The sequence below is a fragment of the Eulemur rufifrons genome, chromosome 12 (assembly GCF_041146395.1).
Source record: "Eulemur rufifrons isolate Redbay chromosome 12, OSU_ERuf_1, whole genome shotgun sequence".
NCBI classification, from domain to species: Eukaryota; Metazoa; Chordata; class Mammalia; order Primates; family Lemuridae; genus Eulemur; species Eulemur rufifrons.
The window spans coordinates 26,472,589-26,482,288 of record NC_090994.1 but is presented as its reverse complement, the minus strand read 5'-3'; the positions used below and the strand labels follow the sequence as shown (position 1 = coordinate 26,482,288).

The 9,700-nt window shown below is 44.8% G+C and overlaps 2 pseudogenes; one reads left to right on the top strand and one right to left on the bottom strand.

Annotated features, from left to right (window-relative positions):
* Positions 1–308: 308 nt before the first annotated feature.
* LOC138393680 (amyloid beta precursor protein binding family B member 2-like) lies at positions 309–6,102 on the top strand (annotated as a pseudogene).
* LOC138393820 (large ribosomal subunit protein uL13 pseudogene) lies at positions 3,913–4,526 on the bottom strand (annotated as a pseudogene).
* Positions 6,103–9,700: the final 3,598 nt, after the last annotated feature.

Genomic DNA, 9,700 nt, shown 5'->3' with positions numbered 1-9,700 from the left:
GCGGCCCGGAGCGCGGTCCCCGGAGCCGCACACGCGCGGCCAAGGGCCGGCAGGATGGGAGAAAGGGAAGGGAGCAAATGGAGGGGAGCGCCTCAAAGCTGGCACCGGCGTTCGGCTGGCGGGGAAACGAGAGGCAGGGCAGGCGCAGGGCTGGGTGACGTTTTGTCTAAATCGGAAGTTATCTACCCTCACACTGACTCATCTCCCAAGTTCTAAAAAACTGTGCCTGTGCTAGTAATCCAAACAGTGAATTTTAAAATAACTACAAGCAACTTTTGCCTATGGGATAGACAAATAGCAAAAAAAGAATGGTCACACCTACTGTTGGTATCCGGAGTCTGAAAGTTTGCCCACACTCATACGCAAGCGTAAGGTGGAATAACCTGTGCCAGTTCCTCCTGTGGGCTCTAGCAGGTCTCGTTTCTAGGAATTTATCCTTCGGAAATAATACGTCTGCAACATGTATGCACAAGAAAGCTTGCTGAAGCGTTGTTGATAAAGGATATTTATAGTAGAAAAAAATACTGAAATGTGTAACAATAGGGATTTCTAAAAGAAATTCTGTTTCATCCACACAGCCATTAAAAGTGATGCTGCATAGCACAATTTACAATTGCGAAGATGTGGAAACAACCCAAGTGCCCATCAATACATGAGTGGATTAATAAAATGTGGTATATGTATACCATGGAGTTCTACTCAGCTGTAAGAAACAATGGTGATCTAGCACCTCTTGTATTTTCCTGGAAAGAGCTGGAACCCATTCTACTAAGTGAAGTATCCCAAGAATGGAAAAACAAGCACCACATGTACTCACCATCAAATTGGTTTCACTGATCATCACCTAAGAGCACATTTAGGAATAACATTGATCAGGTGTCAGGCAGATGTGGGGGGGGATGGGTGTATACATACACAATGAGTGCGATGCGCACCGTCTAGGCGATGGACACGCTTGAAGCTCTGACTCGCGGGGGTGGGGGTGGGGGTGGGGGGGCAAGGGCAATATACGTAACCTAAACTTTTGTACTCCCACAATATGCTGAAAAAAGAATAAAAAAATTTTTTTTTTTAAAAGTGATGCTGCATAATGGGTACAGAATTTCAGCTTGAGAAACACTTCTGGAGCTTGGGTGTGGTAGCTCACTCCTGTAATCCCAATGCTTTGGGAGGCCAAGGCAGGAGGATGGTTTGAACCCAGGAGTTCGAAACCAGCCTCGGCAACAGCAAGCCCGTGTCTCTACAGAAAATTTAAAAATTAGTTGGGCGTGGTGGCACCCAGGTAGTAGTTCCAGGTACTGGGGAGGCCAAGGCAGGAGGATCACTTGAGCCCAGGAGTTTGAGGCAGTGAGCTATGACGCAGCTGTACTCCAGCCTGGGCAACAAAGCGAGAGCCTGTCTCAGTCAATCAATCAATCAATGAAAAGGTCTGGAGATGGATATGGGGGTGATATGGTTTGCAGAACAATGTGAATGTGCATAATGCCACTGGACTCAAAGACAGTTAAAATGGTAAATTTCATGTATGTTTTACTATAATAAAAAAGTGATGGTGTAGGTCTATGTGTATTGACATGAAAGGATATTCATAATATATGGATAAGAGAGGAAGCAATCCCATTTTTTAAATATGTATTTATAGTTTTATTTATGTATATATATATATAATATACACACACAGTGGTTATCTCCAAGAAATCGAATTTGGGGCAACTTAAATTCCCCGTTTTTGCTTACATGTATTTCTTAATACATAATAAACACGTATTAGTCTCTATGTATGTATATATGTACATGAACAGTCAGCTGTGTAGCAGTATTAGACATGTATTATGACATGTTTTAGAGGGAGACTATTTAGGAGGATCATGAAACAAAGCTATTAAACAATAACTTGGAAAGCAAAAGGAAAATGGGTGAGACATGAGAAACTTTGAATATGAGAACTTTGAAGGGAAAAATAATCAGGAGTTGAAAATTTACCAGGTATAGGAAATTGAGGAAAGAAATGAATAAAGGTAAGTGCAGTCAGTTCATCATCACACATTTTAAAGATGCACGTTTGTTTCAGTATGATAATATATTAGGAAATAATTTGAGCATGACACAGAACTCCCATTTGCTGATGTGTGATTTCATCCTGGAGAAACACCAGGGGCACAAAGACAACTGTAACAGCTGAGCCACACCACACAGGCGTGCACAAGGCATGCACACACACCCCTTGGCATCTGTCACACCCTTCAGTGTATCCTGTTCTGAGCCACACGCATCCACATCTGGTGTTACAGCTTTCTGTCAGACTTCAGATAACCCTCCCCCATCACCTCACCGTAACTTAGAAACTGCTACCCTTCCAATGCCCACTTTCAAGCAAGGTTCAGATCTTCTTAAAGGTCAAGTGCCATACTTATTATCATACACACTTCTTAACCATATGACATGTAAAACTGTGCTGTCATTTTTATTAGGTTCTTATCTTTTAACTGATTATGTTTTTAAGTGTTCTGTCTCTAACCCCATTTTTATCATAAACCCCATGGTTTTTATTTGTGTTTTTTCATAGCATGATCATTCTTATCATGTTCTAGCAGAACTGACTATACAAGGAGTTCACTGAGTTTCGGGTGGAAGAACAGTAGTACCATTCACAGAGCAGATAGAGCAGGGAGATGACATTTTGAGTTTGAAATGGAGGGATAATCCAAGATAATATCCACCAGGAACTTACATCTATGGTGAGAGGACAGTAATAGAGGCCCAATGTGTAGGAATCATGTGCCTGAAAGGATAGATACTGTGACGCTCTGGAAATGGATGAGCTCTCTGAGAGAGAGAACATACAGAGAAAAGAAAGAGCCAAGTCTGAGCTCTTGGAGACTTTGACTTCAGGACTAGAGGAAGTGTTAGTAGAAAACAAAGAAGCTGTGAAAGCCAACAAGAGTAGGAGGAGCTGATTCCTGGTAAGGTGGAGTGAACACATGCGGACCTTTCTCTCCCACCTAATACAACTATAAAACCTAAACAGAATTCATTTATTTAGTCTCTGAAAAGTGAGTATTTCCAAGCAGATCAAAGAAGAACACCAGTTCTTGCTGCCTCCCAAGAACTGGCCTAGCCTGAGCCGAGCAGAGAAGAGCTGGGAGCCGAGCCACAGGGTCCCCTGACCCCCTGCAGCAGGAAGGGCGCGGCCAGCTGGGCAAAATGGTGTGTGCCCACCTAGGCTGGCTCCAGGATGCCCCCAGCACCTGCGTACCCCAGCTGGCCCCAGGCTCTGAGCATGCCCAGCGCAGCAGATATATAGTGTGCTCACTCATTTCAGACCAATCCAGATTTGCCACCTGTGGAAAAGAATCAAGGACATCACCGGGAGCTGTCACTGGCATATCCCAACAGGAATGGCTCAGTGGGAACAGCCTGTCTCCATCCCAACAGATCTTTTTTTTTTCCTTTGAAAGCAATTTCTTTGTTTCTGGATCACAAAATACAGGGGAAGGAGCAGGGCGATGTCCGTAACCCACTGGCTGCACATCTTCCCAATCTGTGCATCTATAAATACTTTCTACAACACCAAGCTCATACTGTCCCCCTAAGTGTCTTCTCACATTCTGCCAGCTGCAGAGTATGGCATATGACCAGGTAGGAAGTTAAACCAGATGCCCCATTCACAAGGCAGGGCTCCCCTCCAATTATTGAAACTTAAGTAACTGGTGGTTCTCCCAATTTTCTAAAACTCTCATGAACAAGTAGGTTGATAAATTATGTCTGCACAAGTCCTAGAGTGATTTAATCTTACAGATGTGCAGTGTTTGAGGCCCTTTCCTTGTCCCCAGCTTTCTACATCCCAGGTTGCCTGTGGCACCTGGACTGCTGCCCCTGGGTCCCCCACGTCCCAGGGAGGAAGGACAGGCCAGGCCAAGCATGAAGAATAAAGTCTTTCTTGGGCTCAGACCAGGAGTCCATGGGTCTTGAGGACCTCTGTGTATTTGTCAATTTTATTCTCCACGTTCTTTTCAGTCTGTTTCCGTAGCCTCATGAGCTGCTTTTTCTTCCTGCAGTCGATCTTAGCCTTCCCCTTCCTCTTCTCCTCCAGGGTGGCCGTCACTGCCTGCTACTTCTAGCCAACCTCGTGAGCCAGGCACCCCAGGTAGGCAAACTTTCTCGTAGGCTTCAGACGCACAACCTTGAAGGCAGCAGGAACCACCGTCCGCTTTTTCTTGTCATAGGGCGGTGGGATCCCATCAAACGCCTTGGGGCGGTCCAGGGCAGCATGCCTCACAATGCGCCAGAAAATGCGGCTGGGGGCCCAGAAATGGTAGGGCCACGGGAAGGGTTGGTGTTCACTCGTTTGCGGAGGAAGCCCAAGTACTTTAGCTTGTTTGTGTAGAAATTGCCAGAAATATTGATGTCCTCACAGCACACAACCACTACCTCCGGCCCAGCAGTACCTGTCTGGCCGCGATGGCCGCCAAGCAGCCCAGGAGATGGCCTCAGCCATCAAGCCCCAGGAGCTGCCCCTCCGCCATCTTTGGCAGCCGCCTGGGAAAAGCCTTCAGGGTTCTAAGAAAGGATCTCGTAGTTCTGTAATGCCATCTCCCACCCCAGAGAACAAGGGTTTGCAACCACAGTTAATCCAGACCCCGGTTTAAAAGAGTTTGAAGGAGCAACACTGTGCTATGCATCTTTGAAACTCAGAAATGCCCCACATGCTGATGACAATTCTTGTAGTATCAACAGTGACTCAGAGGCCAAGTGTCTTGCTGTGAGCTCTCTGGGGTAGGTAGAAATGACAGGGGAAAAGTGGTCTTGCTGTCAACAACTGCATCAGCAGCCTTCTTATTGTAAAAATGACAGAGTTATAATCGGCATTTGGGGAGGGGAAAGACAGGGACCTGATCCTGGAGAATGACATGTTCAGCCTGGGGGACCACATGGGCCATCCCATGCTGCACTCTCAGCCTGTTGTGAGCATTCGTGTGTGTGGATTGGGCTACAACAATGGCCAGGATTCTGTCTATGTAACAAGAGACAAAGAGACAAGAATTTTTTTTTTTTTTTTTTTGTTGTTGAGACAGAGTCTCACTTTGTTGCCCAGGCTAGAGTGAGTGCCGTGGCGTCAGCTTAGCTCACAGCAACCTCAGACTCCTCGGCTTAAGCGATCCTCCTGCCTCAGCCTCCCGAGTAGCTGGGACTACAGGCATGCGCCACTATGCCCGGCTAATTTTTTCTATATAGATTTTTAGTTGTCCATATAATGTCTTTCTATTTTTAGTAGAGACGAGGTCTCGCTCAGGCTGGTCTCGAACTCCTGACCTTGAGCGATCCACCCGCCTCGGCCTCCCAGAGTGCTAGGATTACAGGCGTGAGCCACCGCGCCCGGCCAAGAGACAAGAATTTTAAAATGTCATGTGGATCAATGTGACACACCAGCAAAAGCCATTGCCACAAGTCTCCACAAAAACTATTCCAAGATTATGGCTGAAGGGAAGAATGCCAAAGCCCTGGCCTGCACTTCCTCCCAGGGAAGGACCATGAGAATCTGATGTTTCTTTGCAAGATTTTTCTAACACCAAAGACTGAGCTGGTCCAGAAGTTCCATGTGCAGCACTTGGGCATGTTACCAGCAGACAATGCAGTCAGAATGGACACCCTGAACAGTGCCACGGCAAGTCTTACGACCTTGTCCAACAAGGAGGATTGGCCGCCAGTGAGCATGACGTGGCCAATGCTACTGTGACTCCCATCAGTGAAAAGGAGGAAGAGGAAAGCATAGTGGATCGTCGTGTGTGATTCGTGTCCTACATGGGTGTTGGGAAGGATGTTGACACATCTGCTTTCATCATGGACACTGTGAACCAGTGGTTCTTCGAATGCCGCGTTTTCTGGAGTGAGCTCAATGCCGGCAACGTTTCCAAGGTCCAGGCTTCTTGCAGGTTAAGAGAACAGAGGTGCTTGGTGGCCAGGTTGTTTTCACAGAAAGTTCGACCACCTCTTCCACCAGCAGACTCAGTGACCAGAAGAGTTGCAACCAGTGTAAAATGAGGGGTCTTATCCCTCATTGACACTTTGAAACAGAAACATGCTGTCACAGAAACACCATAGCTGTGTATGGTAAAGGACTCTGTAGTATTTACCTGAAGATTGAAAGGCTACACTAAAGAAAATGAGCTGGTATCTGGCCTTCCATTCAGTTGCTAATGCTTTGTCTTAAAAGAATTTACCCTTAATCAACTAGTGTTAGACAAGTATGTCCTCTCACCTTGCCGCCATCATGCGATATGAAAAGAAGCATGAATGATTTTGTGGCGGCGGTGGGAAGTGCCATCACAAGCAGTGGAAGGTCTTTTTCTTGTAAATATTGTGAACATCATTTAACTTTACACAGAGAGAGAAGCATGTGGTCACACCCTTCCCAGTGAACTAATGCTGCATTCTTGGAGTGAACGGTGCCTGAGTTAGCGTCACTGTCTTCTTGACTGCATCTGCCGCAAGCAACTTTTAAGTCGTACAGCAGTTTGCCCTGTTTTTGACACTGGAGTAGACACTGCACAACAGATACCACTGAGTTGCCCTAAAAAGAGGATAAGTTTTTGTTTTAGTTGTTGATAAAGCTGAACCTGTTGGTTGACAAAGTTGGCTGTTGGCATCAGTATGGAAACCAATTGGCAGCTTTCCTTGACAAGCTCTTTGTCACATGGACACCATTTCATGTTTATTGCTGTTTGTAGGATATTAGAAAAAAGTGAAACTTTAAAACTGATGAAAAACTCAATTTTTAATTTTTTTATTTCAGCATAGTACAGGGGTAGAAATGTTCAGGTTATGTATATGGCCCTTGGCCCCCCCCCCCCCCCGCCCAAGTCAGAGCTTCCAGCGTGTCCATCCCCCAGACGGTGCGCACCGCACCCGTTAGGTGTGTATGTACCCACCGCCTCCTCCCCCTCCCATCTGCCCGACACCCGATGAATGTTATTCCTGTATATGCACTTAAGTGTTGATCAGTTAATACCAATTTGATGGTGAGAAAAACTAAATTTGAGGTATTAAAAGCAAACCAAATGGCCGGGCACAGTGGCTCATGCCTGTAATCCTAGCACTCTGGGAGGCTGAGGAGAGCGGATTGCTCGAGGTCAGGAGTTTGAGACCAGCCTGAGCAAGAGTGAGACCCCGTCTCTACTAAAAATAGAAAGAAATGATTTGGACAGCTAAAAATATATATAGAGAAAAAATTAGCCGGGCATGGTGGTGCATGCCTGTAGTCCCAGCTACTCGGGAGGCTGAGACAGGAGGATCGCTTGAGCCCAGGAGTTTGAGGTTGCTGTGAGCTAGGCTGATGCCACGGCACTCACTCTAGCCCGGGCAACAGAGCGAGACTTTGTCTCAAAAAAAAAAAAAAAAAAAGCAAACCAAAAATAAAAAGAACAACAGAATTTGCAACACCATTGAACTGCCCATGATGTTACCTTTTTTCCCCCCTGGCTTCCTCAACCTGAACTCAACACAGCTCAAAACCGGGAAGTGAGCACCACAGCATACAGAGAGCAACTGAGGAGACACCCTCTGCTTCTAACTCATGGGACAGAAAAGGGAACTACTAACCCACAGAGCGAGTGCAGAAAATTCCCTGATTTTTTTCTCCCTCTCGTTTTCATTCCCTTGCGCCCCAGCTGCCAGTCAAGCCTGCAGCAGGAACAATGGCAGCAACAAAAAGCTGTTCGGCAGAGCTGCGACTCCAAGAGGGCAGAGACACACTCTGCTGTGTTTTGTTTTTTTTCTGTTTTCCCATTGCTGTGGCACAGTTGTGGAAACGGGCAGTTTCTCACCAGTGAAACTGCACGTGGGAGGTTTCCGGCCAGAGAGCTGGAATGCGGAGCCCCAGGGAACCTAAAAGTACCAGGAAGATAGCGGGAAGTTGGAGAGAGGGCAGGCAAGCAACCTCATAAAGCTATTTATAAACTCTTGGGCTCAACCCTGACCTGCATAGCACAGATCTGATTCTAATTAGCTCACTGAAGACCTTGAGAACTGTGCTAATGGAAAGATTTTTGTCCAGGTCCCAAATTAACCACTGGGTGATGCACACATGAGACAGACCCAAATAGCACTGCAGAGAATTTAAACCGAACTGGCTTTATAGAACACAGCACACAGAAAGATGGCTGGAACTTGCAGCCCATACCTAACTATCACAAGCACTTGCTAAAATTAACATGTCAACATTCTCCATAGGATTTAGGCAAGATTCAGAGTCTCATAACATAATATTCAAAATGCTCGGGACAAAGTCCAAAGTTGCCAGGCATATGAAGTATCAAAAAATCTCAACTTGTATGGGAAAAGATCAACAGTTACCAATGTTGAGATGACACAGATGTTGGAATTATCTGATAAAGACATTAAAGTGGGTATTACAAAAATGCTCAAACAAGCAATCATAAACACTTTTGAAACATAAGTTAAATAGAAAGAATCAGTAAAAAAAAAATAGAAGAAATTAAGGAGAACCAAATAAATATTTAGAACAGAAAAATACAATAATCAAAATTTTAAAACTCACTGGATAGATCCAACAGCAGAGTGGAAATGACACTGACATTATCCAATCTGACCAACAGAGAGGAAAAAAAATGAGCAGAACCCCAGGCACCTGTGGGATATAACAAAAAATCTAACATTTGTGTCATGAGAGTCCCAGAGGACACAAGAAAGTGTATGCTAAAAAAATCGTTGGTTAGTTACACTATTGCAAAAAATAATTTGAAGAAGTAATAGCTGAAAACTTCCCGTTTGGCAAAACAACACAAACCGACATATTCAAAAAACCATGCAAACTCCAAACAGAATAAATTCAAAAACATCCATGCCCAGGCACATCAAAATCAAATTGCTGAAAACTAAAGATGAAGAAAAAAATTTTGAAAGGTCCAAAGAGAAATGACACATGACCTGTAGGTGAACAAACCATTCTACTGACAGTGAATTTCTCCTCTGAAATCATGAAGCCCAGAGGAAGCGACATATTTTTCAAGTGCTGAAAGAAAAGAATTGTAAACCCAGAATTCTACATCCAGTGAAAACGGGCTTCAGAATTAAAGTTGAAATAAAGACATTCTCAGATGAAGAAAAACTAAGAGAATTTGTAGCCAGCAGATCTACTCTAAAAGAATTACTTTAAAAAAGTTCTTTGGACAGAAGGGAAATGATAACAGAAACTCAGAACATCAGGAATGAAAGAATAACAAGAGAAACCATAAATATCTAGGTAAATAAAAACACGATCCTTCCTGAGTTCTTTAAAACATGTTTGGTGGTTAAATACAAAAAGTATTATAAAACTTTCTGATGGGTTTTCAGTGTAAGAAATGGTGAAGAGGCCAGGAGCAGTGACTCACGCCTATAATCCCAGCACTCTGGGAAGTTGAGGCCGGAGGATCGCTTGGGTCAGGAATTGAAGACCAACCTAAGCAAGAGTGAGACCCTGTCTCTACAAAAAATAGAAAAATTAGCCGGGTATGGTGGCGCTCACCTGTAGTCCCAGCTACTCAGGAGGCTGAGGCAAGAGAATTGCTTGAGCCCAGGAGTTTGAGGCTGCAGTGACCTATGATGACACCACTGCACTCTAGCCAGGACAACAGAGTGAGACCCTGTCTCAAGAGAAAAAAAAAGGAAATGGTGAAGGGTAAAGAGACTTATAAGGTGG